The sequence below is a fragment of the Ailuropoda melanoleuca genome, chromosome 1 (assembly GCF_002007445.2).
Source record: "Ailuropoda melanoleuca isolate Jingjing chromosome 1, ASM200744v2, whole genome shotgun sequence".
NCBI classification, from domain to species: Eukaryota; Metazoa; Chordata; class Mammalia; order Carnivora; family Ursidae; genus Ailuropoda; species Ailuropoda melanoleuca.
In genome coordinates, this window is record NC_048218.1 from 65839722 (window position 1) to 65860720 (window position 20999).

At 40.8% G+C, this 20999-nt stretch overlaps 1 long non-coding RNA gene across 2 annotated transcripts in view; it reads left to right on the forward strand.

Annotated features, from left to right (window-relative positions):
- Window positions 1-14861, forward strand: part of LOC105241027 — a 29497-nt gene extending 14636 nt beyond the window's left edge. Inside the window, exons 3-5 of one of the 2 annotated variants that reach the window (XR_004625033.1) lie at window positions 4516-5730; window positions 13016-13795; window positions 14060-14861. This is a non-coding gene — a long non-coding RNA (uncharacterized LOC105241027). The remainder of the gene's footprint in view (window positions 1-4515; window positions 5731-13015; window positions 13796-14059) is intronic. The other variant, XR_002144185.2, reaches the window with a different exon arrangement.
- The last annotated feature ends 6138 nt before the right edge of the window (window positions 14862-20999 follow it).

Here is a 20999-nt window from a genome sequence, read left to right on the forward strand (position 1 = left end):
TAAATAGGATTTTTAAAAAGCTTTTATTTATTAGAGAGAGAGAGTGAGCACTCGGGCAGGAGGAGGGGCCGAGGAGAAGGAGAGAGAGAATCTCAAGCAGACTCCATGCTGAGCACAGGTCCTGTTGCAGGGCTTGATCATGACCCTGAGATCATGACCTCAGCCTAAATCAAAAGTCTGACACTTATCTAGCTGGGCCACCCAGATGCCCCGTTTATAAATAGGATTTTACAGTATGTACTCTTCTGTGTCCGGATTTTTTTTCTGCTTAATATAGTTATTTTGAGATTCATTCATCTTAGTGACATATCAATAATTTATTCCTTTTTATCACTGAATAGTATTTCACTGTATGAATATATGACATTTTCTTTATTCAATTGTTGAGAGACGTTTAACTTCTTTTCTGATTGGGGCTATTATGATTAAAGCTGCTATGAATATTCATGTACAAACTTTCATGTTTGCTTTAATTCTTTTGGATAAATAGGAGTTCAATGACTGGATCAAATGACAGGTATATGCTTAACATTTTAAAAAACTGATACACTCTTTTTCAAAGTGGTTGCACAATTTTACATTCTTACCAGCATTGTTAAGAGAGTTCCAGCTGACCCACATTCTTGCCAACAGTTGGTATGGTCAGATTTTTAAAAATATTTTACCGTGTGAATGGGTGTGTAATGGTATTTCATTGTGGTTTTAATTAGTAAAATGACTAATACACAATTACAACTATTGCTGTTGAGCTTTTCTTATGTGCTATTGACCGTTCGTTTATCTTCCTTGGTGAACTGTAGGTTCAAATTTTTTGCCCAGATTAAAATTGTTTCGTTTGTATTTTTATCATTAAATTTTAAGAATTCTTTATGTATTCTGGATATAAGTCCTTTGGCAGATTTGTGTATTGCAAATAATTTCTTCCATTCTGTGGCATAACTTTTCATTTTTTAAACAGCGTCTTTCAAAGAGCAACATTTAAAAATCTTGACTTGGGTCCAATTTATCAACTCTTTTTTTAAAAAAAATCGTTCATGTTTTCTGTGTACTAAGAAATCTTCGTCTACCCCAAAGTTGCAAAGATTTTTTTTCCTGTTTTATTCTGGAAATTGTATAGTTTTAGATTTTATACCACTTGTGCATAATCTTAACTTCTTCCTTTGATCTCTGAGATTCTTGGATCCATGGGTTTTTCCTAGAAGGGTCAGTATCTCTTTTTATATAAAATGGGAACAAACTTTAAGACCTAACTGGAGTCCCATGAATACATCGTCAGCCATTTGGTTTCACAGGTGCACCAACATATAGAAGAAAATTTTAAATCCCACTGAGTGGTTCTCTTCTATGTAGGTACCGCAGTGTAGAAGATGACTAGCTGTCTGATCTGGAACCTAAAGTAGATTCGTATCTCTCCAAAGAAAAGTGGACAGGTGTGCCAGGGACTGATTTGCCTAAAGGAAGAGGGAACTTGTTTTGTTCAAGTTCCTGGGGGGAAAAGGGGGAATCAGGAGGGGGCATGGTATCTCTGATGGGTATTTATGATGAGCCAAGTGCTAGCAACTCAAGCAGGATCTGAAGAATATGATGTCACAACTGATGTTGTGAGCAGAGGAACATAAACAAAGGTGCTACCTTGATAGCAGGGGGGAAAGTGTTCTACACAGATAAAGTGTCCCCACTTCACATAGACTCAGTAAGACTTTAACCAGGGAGGACTCTGGGGAGTATAGAACCACTGGTTCCTTGGGATTTGTAGCTCTAGGAGCTCCTTGAGCCACCAGCCTTGACACAGACATCAGTGTGATCACAGAAATAAGTGGGGACAGAGGTGAAAAACAAGAGAAGAGCTCTTGAGTGCATAAGAGACTTCCTCTGGGAACTCGAAAAGACATAGGAGTAGAGAGTTATTGCCAGTAACAAGACAGATTCTCATGCATCACCTCTGGGGGAATGTGGCTTCCTCCTATCTTCCACTTTTGAGAATCACTGCTTGTAATGAGAAATATTAGTGATGTGGAGCCAGAAAAAAGTCTAAGAGACACTGTATCAGGTGAAAGAGGAGGCAGTGGTCAGCTGTGTCCTTGGGTCTGTCATCTTCTTGGCCTGGGACTATGGACTCAAGTTCACATTTAGCATGGCATTGTACCTCAAAAATACCTGGAAAAGTTGCTCGAGGGGTAAAGGTACACTTAACTCGGTTTTCTGTCTGGAAATATGGAGCAAGTGTAAGAGACACAGAAGCAGACCCATATCCCTCAGGTCTTACCATTTCAGTGCTCCAGACATCCTCCTACGGCCAGTATCTGAATCTTGGTGCTTGAGGACTTCATCTGGAAACCTGGAAGGTCACTAGGCCTGAGGTCCATGGCAGTTCAGACATTTTGGAAGATTAACTGGCCCCCATCCCCCAGATTATCTTTCAACCAATAAGTGATGGGAGATGATGTATAAATATCCCAGCAACCTCATCCTTTGGGTGGGATAATTCTGAGGTGTGTGTTTTCTACTGTTCCTCAGCAAGATTAAGTAATAGCTGTCCACTGTGTGGTTGGGTTCATAATTCACTTTTTATTGGCTGTCTTCCCCTCCCTGACTCATTTCCTCACTCTCTTGCTGGTATTTCCTTGGATTAAATCCCAAACAAACTACTTGCTCTCAAATCCTTGTTTCAAGGTCGGCTTCTAGAGGACCCCAAACTAAGACAATTCTCCAGGATAAGTTAGCATCACTACGCACACATTGCTGGAGAGCTGCTAAAGAGAACCACCCTTCCTCTTATTCCTCTGTCTTCTTATCTAAGGCAGTGGGACCTGCACCCAGAGATCTGGGGGCGTGCTCTGTGTACTGTCCTCTGGGCAGGCCTGGTATTTTGCAAACTTGTTCACAGGTGTTGGGGAATCTCCTCATTGCGATGTGATGTGAAATTTAAATGAAAAAAGGAAAGAGTTGACTGAGATGCTGTACTGATGGGGGCAAGGGGAGCCATCTTTATGGAGAGTGGCATCTCCTAAACTGTGTTTCCTAGTGTTCTGGGAGATGCTTGAGAGATGGAAACCCAAAACTCAAGTTCCTATGGTCATGCATTTAGGAATTGCTAGGTAAAGCAGGGACTGTTTTATGGTAGGACATCTCAGGACCTTTAATATGACAAGGTGCATTGTGATCTCTGAGAGATGGCGTTTTCCAAATCTCTCTGACCATGACCTTTTGAGGAAACATCTACTGATACCCCAATGAAAATGTTTTGGGAAGTGATGGTAGAGAGACATAAATTTTCCCTCTTCCAAATGCATGTCTTTCAATCATGAGTGTTTCGAAATGAATTCTGGCTTTCATCCCAGTGGTTCAAATGTCCTCTCTCTTCTGTCTTCCCTGTGAAACTAGACTTTAGTGGGGTTGTTAATCCTCATTATATTTAAAGTACTGTGATCATCATAAGACCCAGCAATTGCCTGGCCTTTGCAGTCTCCAGACTGTGTTCCTATACGTTAATCCCCCCAACAACCCAGAAGGTAGGTCTTCTAGATCCTTATTTAGTAGGTGAGGAGCATTTCCCAGGATCACTTGGTAGTACATCAGGGCAGGAAAACTGGGATTTGAAGAAAGCCACGCAAGTGGGGCAACTCTGATTTTTCTCCACATGGTCTGAACTTTGAGTAAAAATTCAGTTAACAGAGCAGACTTTTCTAAGACTTTGGGGTTTGAAAAGGTCATTGGACCAGACCCAGAAAGAGATGAAAGCACATCTGTTCTCAGACTATGTGATTTGGGATTCATCCAGGTGGTCTGTGGGCTGCATCCATTACACCACAGAAGGGTGGTGGCACTGTAGATAAGATCAGGGCTTCCAAAGCAAACCCCGGGTTTGAATTTTTGCTCCGTCATTTACCAGCAGCGTGGCTTTGGGAAAGGTACTTAAACAATCTGAACCTCAGTTTCCTCATCTATAAAGCGGAGAGAGTAATATTTCTCATGGGGCTGCTGTGAGGCTGAAGTTAGAGTATACCTAGCCCTCTTCACACAGGAGGTGCCTGGCATATAGTAGGAATGAAAAAGAAGAAGTAGCTTTTTCTAGTAGAATTGCTTTTTGGTTTTTTTCAAAAGACTTTTTATTCATTTTTTGACAGAGAGAGAGACAGCCAGCGAGAGAGAGAACACAAGCAGGGGGAGTGGGAGAGGAAGAAGCAGGCTCCTAGCGGAGAAGCCTGATGTGGGGCTCGATCCCAGAACACTGGGATCACACCCTGAGCCGAAGGCAGACGCTTAACAACTGCGCCACCCAGGCTCCCCTACTAGTAGAATTGTATCCACAATTTTTACTTTCTGGCATGAATTAATCAGTTAACAAAAACCAGACATCATTTTTGTTGGTGCCTTACTAGGAATAGTGCTGTTTGCTAATGACTTCTGGCAGTAGTTTTTAAAAATTGTTGTTGTTTGTTTTGGGTTTTATTTTGTGTAAAAATAGGACTAAGTGAGATAGGTCTTTACAACTTTTTTTTTTTTTTTTTGCAGCTACACAGCTCGTCAACACTCCCTCACACTCTACCCCACCCCCTGAAAAGAAGTTAAAAAGAACAAATTGAGAACGTATGGAACCACAACTCAGAAACCTTAGCGTTTTCCATTTCAGCTTTTCTTGGAATAATTTGATGAAAAGCCTGTGCTGTGGTTTTAAATGGCATTAGGGTGCCCATCTTCTGTCCCTACCTCTAAGCTCCTGAACATGATTTATATTTCCCTATTTTAAGCTAGCACAGATTTATGAGACTTTAAACACCATAGTTGATGTTATTGGAAGTTTAAAGGGATTAAGCCGGTCCAGCAATACCTGGGGGGTGTATAGGTTGTTTAAAAGATTTATCAGCATTTCCATGTTAAAACCCACTTTTCAAGGATTTGCATAGCCTGGGTCTGAATCTATTTATTTTGGGCAGAGGAGTGAATTTTTAGGATTTCTCTTAGATTGAAAAAAAAAATCCATCCCTCTATTGCTTCCTGCTTTGTTTTTTGGGCTGTGCCTCTGCCCTTCACCTCTTTCATGTCTAGTTTGCTCTGTGTTCTCTGGGGTTTCCTTTCTTCTGTTCCTGTTTTCTCTCAAGCGATTAATCTTCTGGTATTCCTCTACGTTCATGTATTCACAAGCTCAGCCTCCGACCCAGGAACCTAACAGCAGCTGGAGGGAGTATGACACTTCCCAGCTCTTGGACTCTTGTTTGAGGGGGCCAGGGGAACTGAAGGGGGGTGCTGCATTGCAGTGGGTGATAGTTGGCCATGGAGGTGGGAATGCCTCAGGCCAGAGGGGTGACAGATCCCCAGGTTTACACCAGAGGGTGCAATGACTCCGTGGCTGAGAGGGTCTGGCTGGAGTCTGGAGTTTCCAAATCAAGTGTCCATTCAAGGCAAAGAGCACAAAATTCCTAGGCAGTTAGGTGTAGGAGAAGCTGTATTGAATGACATTGAAAATGGGTTCAGGGCACAAAGTGGGCACACACTCTTTGTCATATTCTACCAATGCTGTGAAGAGCCAACATTCTTCTCATTGCCAATTATATTCTCATCAGCCTCCACTTTTTGCCTCTCAGATTTCTTCCCATTCCTAGCTCTGCCCACCTTGTCAAATCACTGTGGGTGTAGGGAACATGAACTCATTTTAATATCAGCCTGAACCAGACATCACTGGGAAGGAAATCGGAGAAGCTATTCCAAAGTCAAGTAAAAATAACTTCGGTGAGTGCATACTCTATGATTCCATTTATATGAAAACCCTAGAAAAGACAAATCTAATCTATAGCGACAGAAAGCAGATTGTTAGTTGCCTGGGGCCAAGGTAGGGCAAGATTAACTGAGATGCGGCACAAGAGAATGTTTTGAGATGCAGGAAATGAGCTTTGTCTCAATTATGGTGATGGTTGCACAGGTATATAATACCTTAAAATTCATTAAAATGTACAGTTAGGGGCGCCTGGGTGGCGCAGTCGTTAAGCGTCTGCCTTGGGCTCAGGGCGTGATCCCAGCATTCTGGGATCAAGCCCCACATCAGGCTTCTCCACTAGGAGCCTGCTTCTTCCTCTCCCACTCCCCCTGCTTGTGTTCCCTCTCTCGCTGGCTGTCTCTCTCTGTCAAATAAATAAATAAAATCTTTAAAATAAAATAAAATGTACAGTTAGAACAGGTATAATATTATACCTTGATCTTTAAAAATGTATCTTCTGTGCATCCACACTCCTCATTCCTCTATTATCACAGACAATGGAGAGCTGAGTACCAATTTTAGAAGTTTCCCCAATCCATAGATGGTTGTTCAGCCAGCCTATGCTGTGTATCTGTATAGGGCATGGAGATAATCCAGAGCAGTAGATAAACACCCAATCAGTTATAATTGACTTTGAAATGTTTTCTGTGCCTTTACATTCCCCGGGTACGACCTGACTGATGGGACAGGAGGGAGCCGGCAGCCAAGAAATGTGGGGAAGCCAGATTAAACAATTACCAGGGAGAGACAACAACGGGGTGAATGACCACACAGATGATAACTGACTGTTGACTTTGTCCTGTGAACTGTGTATGGTATGAAAGTGGAAAGGGATTGGTGAGGGGGAGCAGATGCACATTAGAAATCAAGCCAACCACACCGAATGGTCCTGGCATCTGGATAACTGGAGGTCTTCACCAATTCCATCTTTTCCACATCTCTAATTAAATTTTTGATATTGCTTAAGTCAGGCACAGTGCCCTATTCATTTCGACATCCAAATATCCACTTTAAAGTTGGCCAGGCTCACCTAGAGGATGATGTAAATAGATCAAGGATGGAGTTAAGATTTAAGACATTGGAGTTTTGTCCCTGCTGTGTGACCTCCTGAAAAATTACTTAGCTTATTTATTTGTCCATTTATTCAATAAAGTTATAGAACACCTGCTATGAATTAGGTGGTTTGCAAGAAACTAGGGACACATGACTCTAGGCATCACTTTCCTCATTTGTAAATGCTCATTCTGGGATCCCTGCACCATCCCACCACTGCATCGATGGATAGTATGGGCACTGATGTAGTCAGGCTCTGAACCCCTCAGGGTTGTGCCTCAATGATAGAGCTGACTGGGAGGATTCCCTCACTTCTCTGATCTGTATCTTTCCAAAGGGTATTTCTAAGCCACTTAGAGCATCTTTGCCATAAAAAGTTCCATGGAAATGAAATTAAGCATTTTAGTTTTGTTTGTTGAAAAAAAAATGCCATTAAAAAACCTTCTTAGGAAGGTATTTATTTATTTATTTATTTTTAAAAAAGATTTTATTTATTTATTTGACAGAGAGAGAGACAGCCAGCAAGAGAGGGAACACAAGCAGGGGGAGTGGGAAGAAGAAGCAGGCTCATAGCGGAGGAGCCTGATGTGGGGCTCGATCCCAGAATGCCAGGATCACGCCCTGAGCCAAAGGCAGACGCTTAACCGCTGTGCCACCCAGGCGCCCCCTTTTTTTTTTTTTTTTTAAAAAATTTTATTTATTTATGTGACAGAGAGACAGCCAGCGAGAGAGGGAACACAAGCAGGGGGAGTGGGAGAGGAAGAAGATGCTCCGCTGGGAGCCTGACGCGGGGCTCGATCCCCTGGGATCAGGGCCTGAGCCGAAGGCAGATGCTTAACAACTGAGCCACCCAGGCGCCGCTCTTAGGCAGTTTTTAAATTAATCCCTTATTGCTTCAAAGCACGAGCTCATATATAGTTATAAACTAAGTTTACATTTGATCTAATGCAGAGCAGTAGACCAGGGCTTTTGTCCATTCTTCCTCCTGATTTGCAGCATTCCCTGTCCTACCCGCCCCTTCCCCAAGCAAGTTTTAGAAATCAACAGATGCAAAATTGCTTTTCTTCCTGTAGTCCTTCTCATACTTACTTCAAGCATACAAGATCTCTTCCTTTTTGGGTCATCAAACCAACTCTCAGAAGAGTCTGACAGAGTAGGATTCAAATTCTACTCTGTCCATTTATAATATGTGACCCAGGGAAAGTTGCCTAACCTTTCTGTGTTTCATCTGGAAGTGGGAGTAACAATGTCTACTTTGAGTTGTTGTGCAGTTTAAATAGGATAATGGATAAAAAGAAAACACATAGCATCGTGTCTAGCCAATTGTAGAAAATCAGTTGATGGTTGTTATTAAGGCCCAGCAGAAAGGAAGTCTGGGGAAAAAATCCCCCATAGAGTTAGAAGTGATTCTGATTCCAAGAATCCACTGATTCTTGGAATGGAGGAACCAGGACTTTCAGCTTTGTTGAGTGAGTGGTGACCATCGGATTGTTAAACTCATACTCCCAATCTAGAAGAAGGCTTGACATTCTATGAGGTAAACTGAGTCATCCATAGGCCCTTGACCCAAGAGTGGAAGAGTTTTTCTCTTGAACCCAGTATCCAGTTGTAGGAGGGATGCATATGGAACAATGATGGAAAAAAAAGTCATGCTCCAGCTAGCTGTGATGGCCACATCAGCAGACGCCACAGTCAGATTACTTCCACATTCCCCCAGAAAGGTTCAGATCTCCTGACCCTTTCCAAAGAAGGCACTGTTCCACCCAACAGGTCAAAATGAGTGTCACAAAGAGGGTTGAGAACCTGAAGATAGAGTATGCCTGCCGATCCAAGAACAACAGACAACTGGCTCAGGCTGTGATTAAAGTTGGTTGGAATTCACAGCCGCAGAACAATGACCACATTCATGAACTGAACTTCTGCTTACTCTCCTATTTCAAAGTTCTTCATCTCCTTCCACATGGACAGCCAGCTGTGCTGAGAGATTTGTGTGTTAGCACCTGCAAGTGTTGGATGGACTCGATTACTGTGTAATAAAATCTAACACGAATGACTTGAAAGTATAGTTAAAGGGTGCAAATCTATTTGTAATTACTGGGGACCCTCCCACCCCCAAAGAAAAGCCCACTAGATTATAGAGATCCCTATGGGCAGGTACCATATCTGGGTTTTTGTTGTTGCTGTTTTGTTTTTTTACTGCTTTATATCCAACATCAAACACAGAGTTTTTGGGGAAACCAACCACTTGGGTTTGCCTGGGACTGTCTGGTTTTAGCACTAAAAAGTCCTTCATCTCAGGAAACACCTCTGTCATTGGCAAACTGGGATTATTTGTCACTCTAGGCTTGGCACATAGTAGATGCTCAAGAAATTTTTGTCAAACAAAATAAAATAAATTAAATAAGCAGTAGTGATAGAAGTGTAATTGGAATCATAATGTAATACATTAGATTAACTTCTGTGTAGGAATCTACCTTCAGGGGATCTAGATTTGAAGTTGAGTTTGGTGAAACCAGCATGCTATTTTGATGGTATATAGGTCCACTCTTGCTTTAAATATCTCATTTCTGTCCCTTCTTTTGAACTTAGTTTATACATCTGGGCTGTCAGTTAGCAATAGGCTGCACAGTTTCAAAACTGTCAAAACATGGTGAAAATATGATGAGGATTTCTAAAGTCTTTTCCCATTTGGTAACTTTCTCACCCTATCTACACAGAAGCCAGGTGTTTTAAATTGACCTGTAATATACACTTGGGAAGAAAGGAGCATTTCTCCAATCAAAGTAAACAATTCTTTATTGATGACTGCTCTGGGCAATGTGCTGGGTGCTGCAGGGCATTCAAAATAAGTGAACTAGGATCCTTGCCTTTAGCAGCTCTCAACCTAGCAGGGGTGTTTGTGCATAAACATGCATAAATATTTATGACATGAAGCAGGCTTGATACATGCATGCTATTTTAATATCAGTTGTGCCCTGTGTGACTATGAGAGAGAGGTCATAGAATGTCTTCCAAAAGGAGGTGGAATTTAAGGTGGGCTTCGAAGAAAGCATAGGACATCAAAGACTGCTTATGGGGTGAAGAGAAAGCAACTTTCCAGGTAGAAGGAAGAGTATGGGTATGACAAATAGTTGCATTAGGCTACTTATCACATAAACCTGACCATAGGGCTTTAACTAAATGGAGGCATATTATTCTCACAGAGCAAGAAGTCCAAGACTATGCAATAGCTCCAGGGTGGCATCAGTGTTCCAGGCTCCTTTTCTCCTGCTCCACCATCCTTAGCTTATGGCTTTGTTGCCTCCTGGCCTCATAATGGCTGCTTTACCTCCTGCCTCCTGTTTGTGGACCAGGCAGGAGAAGGAAGAAAGGAAGGAAGGAAGGAAAGGGGAACAGGAAAAGGAGAAAGCCATGTGGGAGAGAAAGGGAGGGTTTGTATGAAGAGGGAAAACACTTTCCCCAACTCCCAAGCTGACTCTCTCTGAGTTGTGTCTCGTGACAAGAAATGGGTTACATGGCCACCCCTACTACAAAGGAGTTGGGGCAGGTGAGTATTTTAGCTGGGCACATTGCTCTTCTGAATAATATGGCCATTCTCTTAGTGAGGAGGCATGGATTTGGGGTAGATAACCAGCAGTGTCTATGCCTTTGAGCAGAAAGTTAGGGATGGGGACAGGGCAGGGATTGCTGGATAAATGAGAATGAAAAGTAGAATTTTATGCATGAAATGAAGCTTGAGTGTGTGTGTAGGTAGGACAAGATGGACAGGGATGGCTTTGGAGATGATGGGAAGGAGTAATCGGAAGATAAGATTGGAAAAATATGAGCCAAATGAAGGAGACATGGGGCTTTTATCTGGCTCTTTAATTTCTCTGCGGAAGATCCAGAACAGCTTAGATGATCCTGCTTCACATTCTGTGAGGTGGCCTTCATCCCTTACTCCCAGCCTTTGTCCTCCTCTATATCTCTTGAATAGATATATAAAAAACACCACTTTCAAACTTGTACCCTTATGTTATATGAGAAGATGATAATGGAAATGCTTAAACTATTTTCTTTCCCTAAATTCACCTGTTATCTATACTTTAATTTTATATTATTATTATTCACATATTCTGTTGATCAACTCCTTTAATTCCCTCGGGTACCATACTCTATCAACCTTTCCATGACGAAACAGTAGGAAATTGTGTACTGCTAAATGTGAGTTAGAAAAAAAATGTATACCAGAAACATAATACTTAGAAATTGACACACATATTTCTGTATATAGATTTATGATTAGTATTTAGCCATGCTAAAATTGTATTTTACACATATTTCCCATTCATAACTGTCATTTGAGAGTCAGATTTGTTCTTCAGCTTTGCAATTTCTTTTGTATCTTGGTGCAATTTGCTTTGGTCACTTTCTAAGCTACAGCTCTGAATAATTTTCCCATTGCTTGGCTCCAGCCCTCGTCTTTTTTCAGCATAATAGCTTTTGAAGGTAACTTTAAGCATTAAGAAGAGTTGAAGAACCATGAAGAGTTTACTAGTATTAGAGGAAATCATGACATTATTTATTACTCTAAGTCAGGAGTCAGCAAAACTTTTTTTGTAAAGGACCAGAGAGTGAATGTTTACAAATTTACAGGCCATATGGTCTCTGTCACAACTCCACGACTCTGCTGTTGGAGCCACAAAAGTAGCCCGAGACACTAATTAAATGAATGGGCGTGGCTGTGTTTAAATAAAACTTTATTTGGGATCCTGCTCTAAGTGAACAGCAGGAAGAGATTCTCTCCCTTGCTCTATATCTCTCTCCACCGCTGTCACTCTCCTATCTTATTTTCTTCTTATCAACATCTCTCTTCCACTTTTGTTTTTATTCCTTTCTCACCCTAACCTGTTTCTCTTTCTTTTCCACATCTTGATGGAAAGACACTTTCTTGTCACTTGCTACAAGACATATCCCCAAGGGATGGTTGGTGGATCCTCCTACCTCCTGGAGATGGCATCAGAGAGGAAACTTTACTCTTCGATGAGTCCACTTAGTGACACACAGAGGCTCCTGGGGCTGGCTGGATTATGTATCTGGTGACTACTTAAGTGCATGTAACTTTCCTTGGGTGGCTTAAGACAGTTTCAGTTTATTAGCTGCAGAGTTCCTTCTGGCTTCCTCGGACCTGAATCTTCGAGATGACTAAAGCGGTCTTTCTCTTACAAAGTCTGTGGAAATCCAGGTGCATTTGCATGTTCTTTAATCTTCTTTGAGTGTCCCCACCTTTTCAGTCTAGGCAAGGCTGGCAGGGAACGTGGGGGTGCAATCTATGAGGACAACTTCCTTCGGAACTGGAAGAAATCCGGATTACTTTACCTGCTGCAGATTTCCTCCTCCAGGCAGGCTTTTTGGCCACCACAGGCTTCCCCTCAAAGACAGGATGAGGGGGAATTCACTTCAGTTGCAGCAGGAAAGATTAAGAGTAGAGGTCAGGAAGAACTTTGGTTCTGTCACAACTGTGTATCAAGCAAGGCCAAGACCAGGGGATGTTTTGGCGTTCCCTTGGAATTGTTAAAAGAAAAGGACAGATTACTTCCTATGCTTACTCCAAACAGAAAATAGTGTGACAAAGGAAGCAGCTTTGTGTTAGAAATTTCCTGTGCCGCATGGGCTGAGGGCTGGGAATCAAGATTTGGGGCCCAAATATCTTCCACCAGCTTCCTCTATGCAGGCCAACCCTCAGGATGCTGGCTGATCACTGCGGCAGGGAAGGCCACCCACCCTTCCAGTTTCTGAGGGACTCTGATCATTTTCCAGATTCAGAATTTTCTATCTCCCTCTTTTTCTCTCAGCTGTCTTTCAAGTCTGCAGAGCTACCCTCATTTGGAAAACCGAAAGGAAGTGAAGATCTGGAAGCTTGGTCATCCTGTTGAACTCTACTCTCTGTCTGTCTTTCTTCACTGCCCAAAGTTCACGGACAGACAGTTCAGCTGCGGTGCTTCCATTCCCCTCACCATGCGCTGGTCCCCGTCCTGTCTCTAGCCAGCTTCCGCCCTCCACTTTCTCCGGGCTGCTTATAGCCTGCAGTGACCAAATCCTGTCTCCATGCCCCTCACTTCTCTGTGGCATCTGACATTTTGGACCCATCTGCCTCCCAACACAGTCTTGTCTCCTGTCCCCAATGCCAACATGCTCCTGTGACTTGTCTGTCTCTGTTTCTTTCAGGTACTGGCTTTACTGCCACACCTTGCCTGGGGAAGCCAGTTGGCAAGCTATTGTAGAAATTCAAGATTACAGAGCCAAGGGCTGTGGGCTGGCATTGGAGGGAAAGGAGGCAATGGATGCCATTTCAAAGGAAAGCTTTGGTTTAATGAAAGCATGGACGCCGGACATCGAAGAGGCAGAGAAGCCAAGCAAGTCTCCCATGGTTCGAGTCTGTGACAATGGGATAATGAAGTCAGGAAAGTTGGGAAGAGGTGCTGGTTCCAAGGCAAATTTGATTTGAGTAGAAAGCAGGACATACAAGTGGATAATATGTCTAAAGAGGGAAAGTTAATGGAAATGGATAGAAAACCTTTTATCTCATTTGCTGTTGCTGCTTCAGCCAACTCCTGGCTCCTTAATCAATATTTCCAGTTCCCAAGCCATCCCAGGCTCTGCACCGACCATTCTAATTGCTGGTGGGACGCCCCTCAGACTCCTCAAGCAGGAGGACACGCATTACAGGGAAGCAGCCTGGAAAACTGGCCTCGGAGTCATGAGTTCTGGGGTCTGCCGTTTGGGCAAGTCACTTTACTCTCCAGTTAACAGTTTTCTCATCAGTGAACCGAAGGTTTAGATTAAGTAATATCTTATTTAATCGCTTTCCTGTTTTTCCCCAGTGTGGTTTCTCTCCTAGAGTTTTTTTCTTCTGTTAGTTGTGCCACCATTCTTCTAGTGGCCTTGTGCCCAGAAGTGTCCTGAACTCCTGACGTTCTTGTGCTCCATGTAAGAAAGACTCCCCAGGTGATGAGTCTCTTTCTCCTCATTGTAAAGAATCATGTTACAAAATTTTAAATATTTAAATATAGTGTCTATATTTTGAGACCATGAAAATCCCATATAATCCCCACAAAATAACTGCTATTTCTTGTAAACACATAGAGTTTTACCATATTTTTTTAACAAAAATTAATATTTTTAAAAATAGCTTTATTGTCAAATGTTTGGCATTTGATAAATTGGATGTATGTATGTATTTATTTAAAGAATTTGTTATTTATTTAACAGAGAGAGAGAGTGCACAAGCAGGAGCAGCGGCAGAGGGAGAGGGAGAAGCAGGCTCCCCACTGAGCCGGACACGGGACTCGATTCCAGGACACTGGGATCATGACCTGAGCCAAAGGCAGACGCTTAACTGACCGAGCCACCCAGGCGCCCTGAAATTGGATGTATTTAAGGTGCACAATTTGATCAGTTTTGACATAAGCATACACCTATGCAACCATCTCCACGATCAAGAACATCTCCATCACCTCCAAATGTTGTATCATTCCCCTTTGTCACCCCACCATCCTGCTCCTCCTCTCCCGGTCTGCCCCTCTGGTCATCTCCAGACAACCAATGACCTGTGTTCTGCAAGCATAGATTACTTTGTGTTTCCTAGAACTTTATATAAATGGAATAATTTAGTATGTACTTTTTTTTTTTACTTCTTTCACTCAGCATGGTTAGTTTGAGTTTCATCCATGTATTGTTGCTATAGAAAGAATTCATTCTTTTTTATTACCAAGTAGTAGTCCATTCTGTGTATATACAGTAATTTGTTTCTCTTTTCCCCTATTGATGGGTTTTTGGATTGCTTCCAGTTTTTGGCTATTATAAATAAAGCTGTTAGGGGCATTTGTGTACAAGACTTTGCATGGATATATGCTTTTATTTCTCTTGGGTAAATATCAAGAATGACTGAGTCATATAGCAGGTACATGTTTAATAAACTGTCAAACTATTTTCTTTTTTCTTTTTTTTTTTTTTTAAAGATTTTATTTATTTATTTGACAGAGATAGAGACAGCCAGCGAGAGAGGACACAAGCAGGGGGAGTGGGAGAGGAAGAAGCAGGCTCATAGCAGAGGAGCCTGATGTGGGGCTCGATCCCATAACGCCGGGATCACGCCCTGAGCCGAAGGCAGACGCTTAACCGCTGTGCCACCCAGGCGCCCCTGTCAAACTATTTTCTGAACTGGTTGCACCATTTTACATTCCCACCAGAAGTGCAGGAGAGTTCCAGTTGTTTCACATTTTCACCAACATTTGAGATGAGCAAGTCTTTTTATTTTTAGACATTTTAATAGATTGTGACATCTCCTTGTGGTTTTAATTTGCATTTCCCTAATGACAAATGACGTTGAGTATTTTCTCAAGTGTTTATTTGCCATGTATTTGCTAACATGGGTTTATGTTCAAATCTTTTGTCCAATTTTTAAAAATTGGGGTTTTTTTCCTTCTTATTTTGGAAGTTCAAGAGTTCTTTATATATTCTCAATATAGTCCTTCATCAGATAGGTGATTTTCAAATACTTTCTTCTAGTGGCTTGTCTTTTCATTAACTTAATAGTATCTTCTAAGGCAGAACTTCTTAATTTTTATGAAGTCAAGTTTATAATTTTTTTTAAGAGATTATGCCTTAGGTGTCATATCTAAGAAATCTTTGCCTACCCTAAAGTCACCAGGATTTTCTTCAGTGTCTTCCAGAAATTTTATAGTTTTGGGTTTTACATTTAGGTCTATGATGATTTTGAGTTAATTTTTGTATATTGTGTGAGATACTGATCTAAGTACATTTTCTTTTTGCATATGGATATTACATAGGGAGAATAATACTGTTCCCCAAAGGTGTCTATGTCCTGGTCCCCAGAACCTGTAGATATGTTATGTTACATGGCAAACAGGAATTAAGGTTTCAGATGGAATTAAGGTTGCTAATCAGATGACCTTAAAATAGGGAGATTATTCTAGATTTATCTGGGTGAGCCCAACGTAATCACAGAGTTTCTTAAAAATGGGAGGGGGGACTGAAAGAGAACCAAAGATGGCAGTGTAGAATGGACTTGGCCTGTATTGCTGGTTTTGAAGATAGAAGGAGGGAGACACAAGCCAAAAAAAGGCTTCTAGAAGATGGGCAAAGCAGGGAAACAGATTCTACCCTGGAACCTCTAGAAAGAATGGGAATCCCTGTTAATACCTTGATCTTAGCCCAGTGAGACCTGTTTCAGACCTTTGACTTCCACAATTACAAGATAGTAAAATTTGTGTCATTTTAAGTCACTATGTTTGTGGTAATTTGTTATAGCAATCACAGAAACTGACACAGGTTTTCAGTTGTTCAGGCAGCATCATAAACAGCATCCTTCTTACACCAAATTCCCTTTGATCTTTGTTGAAAATCAATTGAACATACGTGTGTGGGTTTGTTTCTGGACTCCATTCTGTTCCATTCATCTATTTTTCTATCTTCATGCCAAAATCACATTGTCTTGGCTACTGTAATTTTATAGTGAGCATAGAGGTTGGGTAGTGTAAGTCCTCCAACTTTCTTCTCAGTTTTTCTGGCTTTTCTAGTTTCTTTGCATTGAGTTAGCTTGTCAATATCTACCAAAAAAACCAAAACAAAAAACCAAAAAAACCTCATAAAACCCTTCTGGGATCTTAATTGGGATTGCAATGAATCTACAGATCAGTTTGGAGAAAATTGCCGTCTTAAGCATTTTGAGTCCTCTGACTCATGACACAGTATATCTCTCCATTTATTGAAATCTTCTTTAATTCCTTTCAGCAGTGTATTGTAGTTTACAGTGTGTGGGTCTTGCATATCTTCAGTCAGACTTAGCCTTTATATTTAATATTTTTCCAAGCTAATGTAAATAGTGATTTTTAAAATTTCAGTTTTTAAACTTTCAATGCTAGTGTAGAGAAATACAATTTATTATTTTAATTGGTCTTATATCCTGAAATCTTGCTAAATACATTATTAGTTCTAGAGGCATTTTGATAGATTTCATGGAATTTTCTAAGTAGACAATCACATTGTCTATGAATAATGACAGTTCTACCTCTACTCTCTAATTTGGGTGCCTTTAATTTCCTTTTCTTGCCTTATCATACTTGTTAGAACAACCAGTACAATGTTGAGTAGGAGTCAGTGTGGACAACCTTGCTTTGTTCTGATCTTAGGGGAAAAGCAATCTTTTACCATTTAGTATTAGCTATAGGGTTTTTGTTTTGTTTTTTTGGCTTTTTTTTGGTAGATGCTCTTTATTAAGTTGAAGAAGTCCCTTCTTTTCCTAGTTTGCTAAGAGCTTTGATCAGAAATGAATATTGTATTTTGTCAAACGTTTTCCTGCATCTATTAAGATGATCATATGGTTTTTCTTTTTTTAATATGATATATTAATTTTCTAGAGCTGCTGTAACAACGTACCACAAACTGGGTGGCTTAAAAGAACGGAAATTTATTTTGGCTAGAGGTCCAAAACTAAGGCGTCAGCAGGGCCATCCTCCCTCTGAAATTGCATAGAATCCTTCCTTGCTTCTTCCTTGCTTCTGGTGTTGACCATCAGTTCTTGGCAATCCTCGGCATGCAGCTGCATCATTCCAATCTCTGCCTCTGTTGTCACATGGTGTTTTCCCTGTATGTCTGTCTTCACAAGTTTTTCTCTTATAAGGACCCCAGTCATATTGGTTTAGGACCTACTGTAATGACCTCATCCATAATTGATTACATCTGTAAAGACCTTATTCCCAAAGTAGGTCATATACACAGCTACTGGGGATTAGGATTTCAATTTATCTTTTGAGGGGACACAATTCAACCTATGACATATGGTAAATTACATTGGTAAATTTTCAAATGTCAAACCAACCTTGCATCAATGAGAAAAACCTACTTGGTTATGATGTATTATCCTTTTTATTATTTATTTATTATTTTAAAGAGGGGGAGGGGCCAAAGGAGAGGGACAGAGAGAATATTAAGCAGGCTCCATGACCAGTGAGGATCCTGACGTGGGGGTTGATCTCACAACCCTGAGATCGTGAACTGAACAAAAATCAAAGAGTCAGATGCTTAACCAGCTAAGCCACCCATACAGCCCCTGTATTATCCTTTTTATATGTTATTGGATTTAATTTGCTAAAGTTTTGTTAAGAATTTTGCATCTATGTTTATGAAGGATAGTGTTCTACAGTTTTCTTTTTTCTTTTTTTCTCTTAATTGGCCTTTGTTTAGTTTTCGCACAAGAGTAATGTTGGCCTCATAGAAATATTTGGGAAATATCTCCTCTTCTTCACTTTTCTGGAAAAGTGAGTGTGGGATTGGCATTATTTCGTCTTTAAATGTTTCATAAAATTCACCAGTGAAGCCACATGGATCTTGAATTTTCTTTATGGGAAACTTGAAGCTACAAATTTAATTTCTTTAATAGATATATGGCTATTTAAGTTATCTGTTTCTTTTTGAGTAAGCTTTAGTAGTTTGTGTCTTTCAAGGAATGTGTCTATTTTATGTAAGTTGTTGAATTTATTGGCATAACTTGTTCATAATATTCCCTTTTATTCTTTTTACATCTCCATTATCTGTAATGATGTCACCTCTGTCATTCCTGCTAATAGTAATTTGATTCTTCTCTCATTTCCTTATTTCAGTCAGACTAGAAGTTTATCAATTTTACTGATCTTTTCAAAGAACTCTCTTTTGGTTTCATTGATTTTTCTCTTTTATTTTTCAGTTATCTATTTCATTGCTTTCTACTCTTTTAAAATACTGTTCTTATGCTTTGGATTTCATTTGCTGTTTAGGTAGAACAGGAGATCACTGGTTTGAGTTCTTTCTTTTCAAAGCAGATATTTTAGTACTCTCAATTTCCCTCTAAATACTGCTTTAGCTGTTTCCCACAGGTTCTTATATGATATGTTCATTTTATTCACTTTAAAATTCTTTCTAACATTGCTTTTAAGTTCTTAGTTGAACATGGGTTATTTAGAAGTATGTTAGTTTCCAAATATTTGGGGGTATTTCCCATATATTTGTCACTGATTTCTAATTTCATTCTATTGTGCTCAGAAAACATACTTTGTATGATTTAAAAACAATTGAGGTATAATTTGCATACCACTTTGCATGGTGTTAATTCTTTTAAATTTGAGATTTGTTTTATGGCTTAGCATATGGTTTATCTTGTTACATGTTACCTGTGCACTTGAAAAAAATGTGCATATGCTGTTATTGAGTGGTGGTCTATAAACGTCAGTGAGGTTAAATTGGTTGATTGTACTGTTCATATTCTTACTGATGATCAATCTCCTTATTCTATCAATTATTGAGACAGATATTAAAATGTCTGACTATAATTATGAATTTGTCTACTGCTCCTTATAGTCCAATCAGTTTTGCTTCATATATTTTGAAACTCCATTATTAAATGCAAAAACTCTTTGAATTGTTACATCCATCTGATGAATTAAAATGTCCCTCTTGATCTCTGGTAATATTCTTTGCTCTGAAATCTTCTTTGATAATAATATAGCTATAAACATTTAAAATTTTAATAAAAATTACCAAATTTCCTCTCAAAAATTGGTCTCATATAAGGTTCCCCCCCATTCTAGTCCACATTTATTGAGACTTTGATATGAACCTTCCTCTAAACATGTAATGTTTCTTCTGAATTTGGAATCAGCTAATACTCTTGCTAGGCTTCTGGTTCTCAATATGCACAATGATGGCTGTTGGTAACAGTTCTGTCGCCATTTGTATATGTGGGAATATAGGCCAGGGTTTAGGCATGGGGTTAAGGGGATGCAAAATTTAGAAAAGACAAATGAGAAGTACTTTCATTGTCAGAGAAGGTGGTAGACAAGGGGGTGTCTGGATGCTTTAAGGCAATTCAAATACCAGGGCCAGATAAATTAGATATCATGGAAATGATCTCAGAGTCATGATTAATAATTTTTTAGAAATGGAACCTGATAGATGTACCCAGGACTGGAGACAGGCAACTGTACTTATATTTTTAGTGGGTTAAAAAAAAAAGTGTGACATTCAGTAAAGAAAGGGATGAGTACAGGGAGCTAGAAAGGGTTCACTAAAAACTTACTTAATTCATTCTATTTGCTGTTAGAGGTACCCCATTAGTAGATCTAGAAAGCTCCCAGTGCTTCGATCCAGAGAGAGGTGGAACCAAGTAGGTTATTAGAGATGAATAGATCCAGGAGATTCTGGCTGATGGGTCCAGGCCATCAACTTTAGACGAGGACCTGGTTTTCCTATTAGGTGTGTTTTAACACCTTAGGTCAGGCCACAGCCTCTCCATCTGCCTGGATGAGGCAGCAACACCACCTCCCAACACACCACATTAAGTACTTAGGTCTAAAAAGCTGCTGTTTTGTAGGCTCTGCAGTCACTAGAACTATAAACAGAATACTGGCTAATTATTGTTTAATTATTGCTTAAAAACCAATTGGCACAATACAATCACTGCATTAATTACCCCATACAGCATCTGCTTTCTTTTTTGCTGTCTTCCCCATTCCTCCTTAGCCCCTCTCCCCACTTTAATTGAAATTCAGCTTGCTGTAACACCTCCTTTCTCCTGGCCAACTGGATCTCTCCATTCACACGAGGGAGACGAACAAAACAGAGAAGGCCCCCGGGGATTAGGGAGTTTTTTGACAGCTGTCCAAGCGGAGCTCAGAGATATGAGCCAAGTACTGAGGCAGGACAGAGACAAATGAGAGAGAAGAGAGTGACAGGGGGAGGGAGAGATGGGCAGGGAGACATCGCAAGAGGAATGAGCGGGACAAAGAGTCACAGAGACAGGCAGAGATGTTTAAAGGGGCGCTAAAAAGGGGGAAAAGGAAACGAAAGGCTAAAAAAGAGAGGAACTAAGGCGAGATGGTGAGGAAAATGAGAGAGGCTCAGGAGGGGAGGGAGACCGGCAAGAGCTTTGTCAGGAAGGAGGGGAAAAAGTCCAGCCTCTAGGGACAGGTCAGTGCAGCTCCGGGACCCGTCTGAAGAGGAGGCGGCCGGGCAGCGTGGGGTTCCCTTCACACACCTGGGCGCAGGGTGGGGCGGAGGACGGCCGCGGGGGTGGGGGCACGACGGCGGGAGCAGAGAGCGGAGAGCTTGGGGCCGCGGCGGCGGCGGAGCCCCTGGGCGAGCCCGGCGGCCCCGC